The sequence below is a fragment of the Aquarana catesbeiana genome, linkage group LG07 (genome assembly GCF_042186555.1).
Source record: "Aquarana catesbeiana isolate 2022-GZ linkage group LG07, ASM4218655v1, whole genome shotgun sequence".
NCBI lineage: Eukaryota > Metazoa > Chordata > Amphibia > Anura > Ranidae > Aquarana > Aquarana catesbeiana.
In genome coordinates, this window is record NC_133330.1 from 344,283,832 (window position 1) to 344,296,499 (window position 12,668).

Below are 12,668 nucleotides of genomic sequence, written 5' to 3' on the forward strand. Positions count from 1 at the left end.
GCGTCAAATGTAAACAGCAATTGCACCATGCATGTGAGGTATCACCGCGAAGGTCAGATCGAGGGCAGTAATTTTAGCAGTAGACCTCCTCTGTAAATCTAAAGTGGTAACCTGTAAAGGCTTTTAAAGGCTTTTAAAAATGTATTTAGTTTGTCGCCACTGCACATTTGTGCGCAATTTTAAAGCATGTCATGTTTGGTATCCATGTACTCGGCCTAAGATCATCTTTTTTATTTCATCAAACATTTGGGCAATATAGTGTGTTTTAGTGCATTAAAATTTTAAAAAGTGTGTTTTTTCCCCCAAAAATGCGTTTGAAAAATCGCTGCGCAAATACTGTGTGAAAAAAAAAATGAAACACCCACCATTTTAATCTGTAGGGCATTTGCTTTAAAAAATATATAATGTTTGGGGGTTCAAAGTAATTTTCTTGCAAAAAAAAATAATTTTTTCATGTAAACAAAAAGTGTCAGAAAGGGCTTTGTCTTCAAGTGGTTAGAAGAGTGGGTGATGTGTGACATAAGCTTCTAAATGTTGTGCATAAAATGCCAGGACAGTTCAGTGACCCCATTTTGGAAAGTAGACACTCCAAGCTATTTGCTGAGAGGCATGTCGAGTCCATGGAATATTTTATATTGTGACACAAGTTGCGGGAAAAAGACAAATTTTTTTTTCCTTTTTTTTGCACAAAGTTGTCACTAAATGATATATTGCTCAAACATGCCATGGGAATATGTGAAATTACACCCCAAAATACATTCTGTTGCTTCTCCTGAGTACGGGGATACCACATGTGTGAGACTTTTTGGGAGCCTAGCCGCGTACGGGACCCCGAAAACCAAGCACCGCCTTCAGGCTTTCTAAGGGCGTACATTTTTGATTTCACTCTTCACTGCCTATCACAGTTTCGGAGGCCATGGAATGCCCAGATGGCACAACCCCCCCCCCCCCCCCCCCCAATGACCCCATTTTGGAAAATAGACACCCAAAGCTATTTGCTGAGAGGTATAGTGAGTATTTTGCAGACCTCACTTTTTGTCACAAACTTTTGAAAATTGAAAAAAGAAAAAAAAATTTTTTTTCTTGTCTTTCTTCATTTTCAAAAACAAATGAGAGCTGCAAAATACTCACCATGCCTCTCAGCAAATAGCTTGGGGTGTCTACTTTCCAAAATGGGGTCATTTTGGGGGGTTTTGTGCTATCTTGGCATTTTATGGCCTTCGAAACTGTGATGGGTAGTGAAGAGTGAAATCAAATTTTACGCCCTTAGAAATCCTGAAGGCGGTGATTGGTTTTCGGGGCCCCGTACGCGGCTAGGCTCCTAAAAAGTCCTAAACATGTGGTATCCCCGTACTCAGGAGAAGCAGCAGAATGTATTTTGGGGTGCAATTCCACATATGCCCATGGCCTGTGTGAGCAATATATCATTTAGTGACAACTTTGTGAAAAAAAAAAAATTGTCACTTTCCCGCAACTTGTGTCAAAATATAAAATATTCCATGGACTCAACATGCCTCTCAGCAAATAGCTTGGGGTGTCTACTTTCCAAAATTGGGTCATTTGGGGGGGGTTTGTGCCATCTTGGCATTTTATGGCCTTCAAAACTGTGATAGGTAGTGAGGAGTGAAATAAAAAATTTATGCCCTTAGAAATCCTGAAGGCGGTGATTGGTTTTCGGGGCCCCGTACGCGGCTAGGCTCCCAAAAAGTCCCACACATGTGGTATCCCCGTACTCAGGAGAAGCAGCTGAATGTATTTTGTGGTGCAATTCCACATATGCCCATGGCCTGTGTGAGCAATATATCATTTAGTGACAACTTTTTGTAATTTTTTTTTTTTTTGTCATTATTCAATCACTTGGGACAAAAAAAATAAATATTCAATGGGCTCAACATGCCTCTCAGCAATTTCCTTGGGGTGTCTACTTTCCAAAATGGGGTCATTTGGGGGGGTTTTGTACTGCCCTGCCATTTTGGCACCTCAAGAAATGACATAGGCAGTCATAAACTAAAAGCTGTGTAAATTCCAGAAAATGTACCCTAGTTTGTAGACGCTATAACTTTTGCGCAAACCAATAAATATACGCTTATTGACATTTTTTTTACCAAAGACATGTGGCCGAATACATTTTGGCCTAAATGTATGACTAAAATTGAGTTTATTGGATTTTTTTTAGAACAAAAAGTAGAAAATATCATTTTTTTTCCAAATTTTCGGTCTTTTTCCGTGTATAGCGCAAAAAATAAAAACGGCAGAGGTGATCAAATACCATCAAAAGAAAGCTCTATTTGTGGGAAGAAAAGGACGCAAATTTCGTTTGGGTACAGCATTGCATGACCGCGCAATTAGCACTTAAAGCGACGCAGTGCCAAATTGTAAAAAGTGCTCTGGTCAGGAAGGGGGTAAATCCTTCTGGGGCTGAAGTGGTTAAAGTGGGGTTCCACCCAAAAAAAAAAAAAAATACATGAAAAATCATAAAACAAAAAAACATTTGGATATATATATATTTTTAACTTACCTCTAAATGCCTGTTGCTAGGTGGTCCCTCGTAGTCTGCCTCTTCCAGTGCCTGGGCTGGTGACATCACTTCCCCCTCGGCACAGGAAGGGCTCCGCTCTGCTCCCTCCCTCCTGTCAATCATCTGGGACCCATTACAGGTCCCAGGTGACTGAGCGGCCAATCACGGCGCGTGGCGCCACTCGCGCATGCGCAGTGGGTGCCAGGCTGTGAAGCCACAGCTCGGCGCCCACAGTTGCAATGCCGGCGCCGCTGAGCGGAGGGGGAGACGAGCGGGGCTTCGATCCCCCACATCGCTGGACCCTGGGACAGGTAAGTGTCCGATTAAAAGTCAGCAGCTGCAGTATTTGTAGCTGCTGACTTTTAATTTTTTTTTTTTTTTTGACTGGACCTCGGGTGGAACTCCTCTTTAAGTAGGCAGGACTGACGAGCAGGATATCATCAACAGCTGAGTGACTGTGGAGAGATAGGAGCTGGCAATTAGCTGACAGCTGAGCGGCGGAGAAGGAAGGGCTGAGCCCAGACCTGACAGGATGAGAGAGAGAGGGGGGATGTGGGTTGTGTGGATTGTGGATGAGGGCGGGTGAAAGAGGGATGAGAGGGGAGGATGAGGGAGACGGGTGGGGGTGAGAAAGAGGGGGGATTGGGGATGAGAGAGAGGGGGATTGGGGATGAATTGTTAGAGGAAACAATTCGGTTGGTTGCAGGCTGGCTGGTAAGTTGAGCTGGGAATTTAAAAATAAGTAAGGCTCGATTCACACAGGGGCAACACGACTTCAGCGCGACTTTGTACCACGGCTTTAACGCGACTTCAGCGCGACTTCAGCAAATTACAACGCGACTTGAAGTCGCCTCCATGACAGGCGACTTCGGCTGTGGCCAATCACAGGGCAATCAGCTCTCTGGGAGGGAGGGGTTTTCCCTGCAAAAGTCGCTTGACTTTGAGAGAGAGATCCGACTTGGAGGCGACTTCCATTGATTTCTTTGGTACAGGTCGCCTACCAAGTCGGATCAAAGTAGTACAGGGAGTACGCTCTGAAGTAGCAGCATTGGTGTCAGTGGCAGTAATAATAACCCCCAGCATTGGCGTCAGTGGCAGTAATAATAACCCCCAGCATTGGCGTCAGTGGCAGTAATAATAACCCCTAACATTGGTGTCAGTGGCTGTAATAATAACCCCCAGCATTGGTGTCAGTGGCTGTAATAATAACCCCCAGCATTAGTGTCAGTGGCAGTAATAATAACCCCCAGCATTGGTGTCAGTAATAATATGACCTAGGATTGCTGTCAGTGGCTGTAATAATAACCCCCAGCATTGGTGTCAGTGGCTGTAATAATAACCCCCAACATTGGTGTCAGTGGCTGTAATAATAACCCCCAGCATTGGTGTCAGTGGCAGTAATAATAACCCCCAGCATTGGTGTCAGTGGCTGTAATAATAACCCCCAGCATTGGTGTCAGTATTAATAACCCCCAGCATTGGTGTCAGTTGCAGTAATAATAACCCCCAGCATTGGTGTCAGTGGCTGTAATAATAACCCCTAACATTGGTGTCAGTGGCTGTAATAATAACCCCCAGCATTGGTGTCAGTGGCTGTAATAATAACCCCTAACATTGGTGTCAGTGGCTGTAATAATAACCCCTAACATTGGTGTCAGTGGCTGTAATAATAACCCCCAGCATTGGTGTCAGTGGCAGTAATAATAACCCCCAACATTGGTGTCAGTGGCTGTAATAATAACCCCCAACATTGGTGTCAGTGGCTTTAATAATAGCCCCCAGCATTGGCATCAGTGGCTGTAATAATAACCCCCAGCATTGGTGTCAGTGGCTGTAATAATAACCCCCAACATTGGTGTCAGTGGCTTTAATAATAACCCCCAGCATTGGTGTCAGTGAAGGTTATATAGCTGTGTATCTCCGGGCCCCATGTTGGACCTCCGTCCACTGAAGGATGCTGTATGTATGTAGGGATTGTGTAGGGACGAGTAGGGACTGGCCAGAGAGGGATTACTTTGACGCAGTTGGTCGGCTTAAACATGTATTGTTAGACATGTGAACCAAAAATCCCCATCTATGTCATGTGTGATAGAGACGTGTACAGGTGTGTGCCTTCTGGAATATCAGGTAAGCGGAACGCTGTGTCCCCGTCTACAAACTCTGCTTCTGTGTTGTCACCGACCTCATAATAGTAATAATAATAATAGTGTGTGACTGTGGGGGAGGGGACATTAAAGTGTAAGCTCCTATGGTGCTCTATAGACACACTGGATGCACTGTGGCCCCTCCAGGGCTGGGGGGAGGGGGTTCTCTGGTCACACTTGGGCCCCCAGCTCTGGCAGTCTCTCTCTCGTCACGTGGTACAGGTCAGACTACATCTCCCGGCATGCTCAGCGGCGGCGCCATGTTTCTACGTGATTCCGAGCTGGAGAGCTGGCGCCGTGTCACCGCCCCCTGCGGGCGCTGATTGGCGGAGCGGGCCGGCGGCGCAGCTGCTGATTGGCTGGCGGTGGGTGCCAGTCAGGGCCGTCTCCATAGACAGGGGGAGAGTGCGAGGTGAGTGTTGCCTGTGCTGTGTGTGAGGAGGGGCCCCTGGCAGCGGCATGTTGGGGGCCCCGGGGGGTACTGGTGGGGGAAGGCTCAGTGGGGCCCCGGAGAGCGCGGAGAACAGTGCCAGGGGCCCAACATCACGTGACTTATGTCTGGTCATCTCTGGCCTACAGCTGCCTGGGGCCCCAGAGGGAGGGCAGGGGGCCCTAAGTGGTCCCAGGGGCCCCAGGAGGGGGTGTACAGGACGCCTGTCATTGTGGGGCCAGTCTGGAGCAGGGGCCCCTCAGGTCTGCTCCTGTCCTGGCCTAACAAGGGCCCCAGAGGAGGCAGCACATGGCCTGGGGCCCTCAGAGTGCCCCTCCCCCCCCTCATAGGAGAAACATGGTCTGGGGCCCTCAGAGTGCCCCTCCCCCCCCCACATAGGAGAAACATGGTCTGGGGCCCCTACAGAAGGTGTGACTGGGGCCCCAACTCACCCCATAAATACCAAAGAGGGACTGTTCTGTGGTCACCAGTGCTACACCATATACCAGAGCGATGTACAAGACACAGTCCCTTTCCCCCCCCGCCTAGTCCCTGGCCTCCCTTTCCCCCCCCGCCTAGTCCCTGGCCTCCCTTTCCCCCCCCTGCCTAGACCCTGGCCTCCCTCTCCCTCTCCCCGCCTAGTCCCTGGCCTCCTCCCCCCACCTAGTCCCTGGCCCCCCACCTTGTCCCTGGCCTCCTCCCCCCCGCCTAGTCCCTGGCCTCCCTTTCCCCCCCGCCTAGTCCCTGGCCTCCTCCCCCCCGCCTAGTCCCTGGCCTCCCTTTCCCCCCGCCTAGTCCCTGGCCTCCCTTTCCCCCCCGCCTAGTCCCTGGCCTCCCTCTCCCTCTCCCCGCCTAGTCCCTGGCCTCCTCCCCCCACCTAGTCCCTGGCCCCCACCTTGTCCCTGGCCTCCTCCCCCCCGCCTAGTCCCTGGCCTCCCTTTCCCCCCCGCCTAGTCCCTGGCCTCCTCCCCCCCGCCTAGTCCCTGGCCTCCCTTTCCCCCCCGCCTAGTCCCTGGCCTCCCTTTCCCCCCCGCCTAGTCCCTGGCCTCCCTTTTCCCCCCCGTCTAGACCCTGGCCTCCCTCTCCCTCCCCCCGCTTAGTCCCTGGCCTCCCTTTCCCCCCGCCTAGTCCCTGGCCTCCCTTTCCCCCCGCCTAGTCCCTGGCCTCCCTTTTCCCCCGTCTAGACCCTGGCCTCCCTCTCCCTCCCCCCGCTTAGTCCCTGGCCTCCTCCCCCCCGCCTAGTCCCTGGCCCCCCACTTTGTCCCTGGCCTCCTCCCCCCGCCTAGTCCCTGGCCTCCCTTTCCCCCCGCCTAGTCCCTGGCCTCCCTTTCCCCCCGCCTAGTCCCTGGCCTCCCTTTCCCCCCCGCCTAGTCCCTGGCCTCCCTTTCCCCCCCGCCTAGTCCCTGGCCTCCCTTTCCCCCCCGCCTAGTCCCTGGCCTCCCTTTCCCCCCCGCCTAGTCCCTGGCCTCCCTTTCCCCCCCCGCCTAGTCCCTGGCCTCCCTTTCCCCCCTGCCTAGTCCCTGGCCTCTCTTCCCACCCGCCTAGTCCCTGGCCTCTCTCCCCCCCCGCCCAGTCCCCCGGTCTCCCTTCCCCCCCCGCCTAGTCCCCGGTCTCCCTCCCCCCCCCCCCGCCTAGTCCCCGGTCTCCCTTCCCCCCCCCCCCCGCCCAGTCCCCGGTCTCCCTCCCCCCCCCCCCCCGCCTAGTCCCCGGTCTCCCTTCCCCCCCCCCCCGCCTAGTCCCCGGTCTCCCTCCCCCCCCCCCCCGCTTAGTCCCCGGTCTTCCTTCCCCCCCCCCCCGCCTAGTCCCCGGTCTCCCTTCCCCCTGCCTAGCCCCTGGCCTCTCTCCCCCCCGCCTAGTCCCTGGCCTCTCCCCCCCCCCCCCCCGCCTAGTCCCTGGCCTCTCCCCCCCCCCGCCTAGTCCCTGGCCTCTCTTCTCCCCCCGCCCAGTCCCCGGTCTCCCTTCCCCCTGCCTAGCCCCTGGCCTCTCTCCCCCCTGCCTAGTCCCCGGCCTCTCTTCTCCCCCCCCCCCAGTCCCTGGCCTCTCCCCCCCCCCTCTTTTCCCCCTCCGCCTAGTCCCCCGGCTTCTCTTCCCCCCCGCCTAGTCCCCGGCCTCTCTTCTCCCCCCCTAGTCCCCGGCCTCTCTTCTCCCCCCCTAGTCCCTGGCCTCTCTTCTCCCCCCCTAGTCCCTGGCCTCTCTTCTCCCCCCCCTAGTCCCTGGCTTGTCGCCCCCCGGCCTCTCTCCCCTCCGCCTAGTCCCCGGCCTCTCTCCCCTCCGCCTAGTCCCCGGCCTCTCTCCCCCCACCTAGTCCCTGGCTCCCCCCCCTAGTCCCCGCCCCCCCGCCTAGTCCCCGGCCTCTCCTCTTCCCACCTAGTTCCCAGCCTCTCCCCCTCCCGCCAAGTCCCTGGCCTTCCTTTTTCCTGCGTGGTCCTTGGCCTCTTTTTCTCCCGCCTAATAATAATTCCCTGCCTCTCTCTCCCCCCCCGCCTAGTCCCCGTCCTCCCTTCCCCCCGCCTAGTCCCCGTCCTCCCTTCCCCCCCGCCTAGTCCCCGGCCTCTCCTCTTCCCGCCTAGTCCCCGGCCTCTCCTCTTCCCGCCTAGTCCCCGACCTCTCCTCCTCCCGCCAAGTCCCTAGCCTTCCTTTTTCCTGTGTGGTCCTTGACCTCTTTTTCTCCCGACTAGTCCCCAGCCTCGCCTCCTCCCGCCTAGTCCCTAGCCTTCCTTTTTCCTGTGTGGTCCTTGTCCTCTTTTTCTCCTGCCTAGTCCCCAGCCTCGCCTCCTCCCGCCTAGTCCCTAGCCTTCCTTTTTCCTGTGTGGTCCTTGACCTCTTTTCTCCCACCTAGTCCCCAGCCTCCCCTCCTCCCGCCTAGTCCCTGGTCTCCCTTCCTCCCACCTGCTCCCCGGCCTCCCTTCCTCCCGCCTAGTCCCCGGCCTCCCTTCCTCCCGCCTAGTCCCCGGCCTCCCTTCCTCCCGCCTAGTCCCCGGCCTCCCTTCCTCCCGCCTAGTCCCCGGCCTCCCTTCCTCCCGCCTAGTTCCCTGCCCCCCCCCCACCTAGTTCCCTGCCTCTCCCCCCCCGCCTAGTCCCCGGCCTCCCTTCCCCCCCGCCTAGTCCCCGGCCTCTCCTCTTCCCGCCTAGTCCCCGGCCTCTCCTCTTCCCGCCTAGTCCCCGGCCTCTCCTCTTCCCGCCTAGTCCCCGGCCTCTCCTCTTCCCGCCTAGTCCCCGGCCTCTCCTCTTCCCGCCTAGTCCCCGGCCTCTCCTCCTCCCGCCTAGTCCCTGGCCTTCCTTTTTCCTGCATGATCCTTGACCTTTTTCTACCACCTAGTCTCTGGCCTCCCTTCCTCCCACCTAGTCCCTGGCTTCATGCTTTTATTTTTGTCCTCTTCTCCAGCGTGATCCCCGGCCTCTCTGACCTCATCCCCGACCTCTCCTCTTACCCAATACCTGTCCTCTCCTCCTACCCAATACCTGTCCTCTCCTCCTACCCAATACCTGTCCTCTCCTCCTACCCAATACCTGTCCTCTCCTCCTACCCAATACCTGTCCTCTCCTCCTACCCAATCCCTGGCCTCTCTGACCTCATCCCCGACCTCTCCTCCTACCCAATACCTGTCCTCTCCTCCTACCCAATCCCTGGCCTCTCTGACCTCATCCCCGACCTCTCCTCCTACCCAATACCTGTCCTCTCCTCCTACCCAATCCCCGGCCTCTCTGACCTCATCCCCGACCTCTCCTCCTACCCAATACCTGTCCTCTCCTCCTACCCAATCCCTGGCCTCTCTGACCTCATCCCCGACCTCTCCTCCTACCCAATACCTGTCCTCTCCTCCTACCCAATCTCTGACCTCATCCCCGACCTCTCCTCCTACCCAATACCTGTCTTCTCCTCCTACCCAATCCCCGGCCTCTCTGACCTCATCCCCGACCTCTCCTCCTACCCAATACCTGTCCTCTCCTCCTACCCAATACCTGTCCTCTCCTCCTACCCAATACCTGTCCTCTCCTCCTACCCAATACCTGTCCTCTCCTCCTACCCAATCCCTGGCCTCTCTGACCTCATCCCCGACCTCTCCTCCTACCCAATACCTGTCTTCTCCTCCTACCCAATCCCCGGCCTCTCTGACCTCATCCCCGACCTCTCCTCCTACCCAATACCTGTCCTCTCCTCCTACCCAATACCTGTCCTCTCCTCCTACCCAATACCTGTCCTCTCCTCCTACCCAATACCTGTCCTCTCCTCCTACCCAATACCTGTCCTCTCCTCCTACCCAATCCCTGGCCTCTCTGACCTCATCCCCGACCTCTCCTCCTACCCAATCCCCGACCTCTCCTCTTCCTCCTACCTTATCCCAACCTCTCCTATCCAATCCCTGACCTCTCCTCCTACCCGACCTCTCCTCCTACCCTATCCCCGGCCTCTCTGACCCAGTCTCCGACCTCTCCTTCTCCTCCTACCCCATCCCGAAGTCTCCTCCTACCTTATCTCGACCTCTCCTCCTACCCCATCCCAACCTCTCCTATCCAATCCCCAGCGCCTCCTCCTACCCGATCCCCTAACCTCTCCTCCCACCCGATCCCCGGCCTCTCCTCCCACCCGATCCCCGGCCTCTCCTCCCACCCGATCCCCGGCCTCTCCTCCCACCCGATCCCCGGCCTCTCCTCCCACCCGATCCCCTAACCTCTCCTCCGACACGATCCCCTGACCTCTCCTCCTACCCGATCCCCGACCTCTCCTCCAAACCGATCCCCTAACCTCTCCTCCGACACGATCCCCTAACTTCTCCTCCTACCCGATCCCCTAACTTCTCCTCCTACCCGATCCCCGACCTCTCCTCCTACCCGATCCCTGACCTCTCCTCCTACCCGATCCCTGACCTCTCCTCCGACCCGATCCCCTAACTTCTCCTCCTACTCGATCCCCGACCTCTCCTCCTACCCGATCCCCGGCCTATCCTCCTAACCAATCCCTGGCCTCTCCTACCTAATCCCGACCTCTCCTACCTGATCGCCGACCTCTCCTCCTACCCGATCCTTAACCTCTCCTCCTACCCGATCCTTAACCTCTCCTCCTACCCGATCCTTAACCTCTCCTCCTACCCGATCCTCAGCCTCTCCTCCTACCCGATCCCCTAACCTCTCCTCCTACCCGATCCCCTAACCTCTCCTCCTACCCGATCCCCTAACCTCTCCTCCTACCCGATCCCCTAACCTCTCCTCCTACCCGATCCCCACCTCTGCTACCCGATCCCTGACTTCTCCTCCTACCCGATCCCTGACCTCTCCTTCTACCCGACCCTCGACCTCTCCTCCTACCCGATCCCCTAACCTCTCCTCCTACCCGATCCCCGAGCTCTCCTCCTACCCGATCCCCGAGCTCTCCTCCTACCCGATCCCCGAGCTCTCCTCCTACCCAATCCCAACCTCTCCTACCCGATCCCCAGCCTCTCCTCCTCCCCGATCCCCAACCTCTCCTACCCAATCCCCAACCTCTCCTCCTACCCGCCTCTCCTCCTCCCCGATCCCCAACCTCTCCTACCCAATCCCCAACCTCTCCTCCTACCCGCCTCTCCTCCTACCCGATCCCTGACCTCTCCTACCCGATCTTCTAACCTCTCCTCCTACCCGATCCCCTAGCCTCTCCTCCTACCCGATCCCCTAGCCTCTCCTCCTACCCGATCCCCTAACCTCTCCTCCTACCCGATCCCCTAACCTCTCCTCCTACCCGATCCCCTAACCTCTCCTCCTACCCGATCCCCTAACCTCTCCTCCTACCCGATCCCCTAACCTCTCCTCCTACCCGATCCCCGAGCTCTCCTCCTACCCGATCCCCGAGCTCTCCTCCTACCCGATCCCCGAGCTCTCCTCCTACCCAATCCCAACCTCTCCTACCCGATCCCCAGCCTCTCCTCCTCCCCGATCCCCAACCTCTCCTACCCAATCCCCAACCTCTCCTCCTACCCGCCTCTCCTCCTACCCGATCCCTGACCTCTCCTACCCGATCTTCTAACCTCTCCTCCTACCCGATCCCCTAGCCTCTCCTCCTACCCGATCCCCTAGCCTCTCCTCCTACCCGATCCCCTAACCTCTCCTCCTACCCGATCCCCTAACCTCTCCTCCTACCCGATCCCCTAACCTCTCCTCCTACCCGATCCCCTAACCTCTCCTCCTACCCGATCCCCGAGCTCTCCTCCTACCCGATCCCCGAGCTCTCCTCCTACCCAATCCCAACCTCTCCTACCCGATCCCCAGCCTCTCCTCCTCCCCGATCCCCAACCTCTCCTACCCAATCCCAACCTCTCCTCCTACCCGCCTCTCCTCCTCCCCGATCCCCAACCTCTCCTACCCAATCCCCAACCTCTCCTCCTACCCGCCTCTCCTCCTACCCGATCCCTGACCTCTCCTACCCGATCTTCTAACCTCTCCTCCTACCCGATCCCCTAGCCTCTCCTCCTACCCGATCCCCTAGCCTCTCCTCCTACCCGATCCCCTAACCTCTCCTACCCGATCCCCTAACCTCTCCTACCCGATCCCCTAACCTCTCCTCCTACCCGATCCCCTAACCTCTCCTCCTACCCGATCCCCTAACCTCTCCTCCTACCCGATCCCCTAACCTCTCCTCCTACCTGATCCCCGGCCTCTCCTCATACCTGATCCCCGGCCTCTCCTCATACCTGATCCCGACCTCTGCTACCCAATCCCCGACCTCTCCTCCGACCCGATCCTCTCCTCCTACCCGATCCCTGACCTCTCCTCCTACCCGATCCCCGACCTCTCCTCCTACCCGATCCCCGACCTCTCCTCCTACCCGATCCCCGAACCTCTCCTCCTACCCGATCCCCGAACCTCTCCTCCTACCCGATCCCCGACCTCTCCTCCTACCCGATCCCCGACCTCTCCTCCTACCCGATCCCCGACCTCTCCTCCTACCCGATCCCCGACCTCTCCTCCTACCCGATCCCCGACCTCTCCTCCGACCCGATCCCCTAACCTCTCCTCCTACCCGCCTCTCCTCCTACCCGATCACCGGCCTCTCCCCCCACCCGTTCCCCGGCCTCTCCTCCCACCCGTTCCCCGGCCTCTCCTCCCACCCGTTCCCCGGCCTCTCCTCCCACCCGTTCCCCGGCCTCTCCTCCCACCCATTCCCCGGCCTCTCCTCCCACCCGTTCCCCGGCCTCTCCTCCCACCCGTTCCCCGGACTCTCCTCCTCCCCGATCCCCAGACTCTCCTCCTCCCCGATCCCCGGACTCTCCTCCTACCCGCCTCTCCTCCTACCCGATCACCGGCCTCTCCTCCCACCCGTTCCCCGGCCTCTCCTCCCACCCGTTCCCCGGCCTCTCCTCCCACCCGTTCCCCGGCCTCTCCTCCCACCCGTTCCCCGGCCTCTCCTCCCACCCGTTCCCCGGCCTCTCCTCCCACCCGTTCCCCGGCCTCTCCTCCCACCCGTTCCCCGGACTCTCCTCCCACCCGTTCCCCGGACTCTCCTCCTCCCCGATCCCCGGACTCTCCTCCTCCCCGATCCCCGGACTCTCCTCCTACCCGCCTCTCCTCCCACGCGATCCCCGGCGTCTCCTCCCACGCGATC

General features: G+C 57.7%; 1 protein-coding gene across 4 annotated transcripts in view; it reads left to right on the forward strand.

Annotated features, from left to right (window-relative positions):
- Window positions 1-4,953: 4,953 nt before the first annotated feature.
- The window catches only part of ERI3 (ERI1 exoribonuclease family member 3), a 310,298-nt gene continuing 302,583 nt past the window's right edge, over window positions 4,954-12,668 (forward strand). For 2 of the 4 annotated variants that reach the window (XM_073593981.1, XM_073593983.1), the window contains exon 1: window positions 4,984-5,074. The gene's annotated coding sequence lies outside the window, so the exon portion shown is untranslated. Of the gene's footprint in view, window positions 5,075-12,668 lie in introns of all 4 variants that reach the window. The other 2 variants (XM_073593982.1, XM_073593980.1) reach the window with 2 other exon arrangements.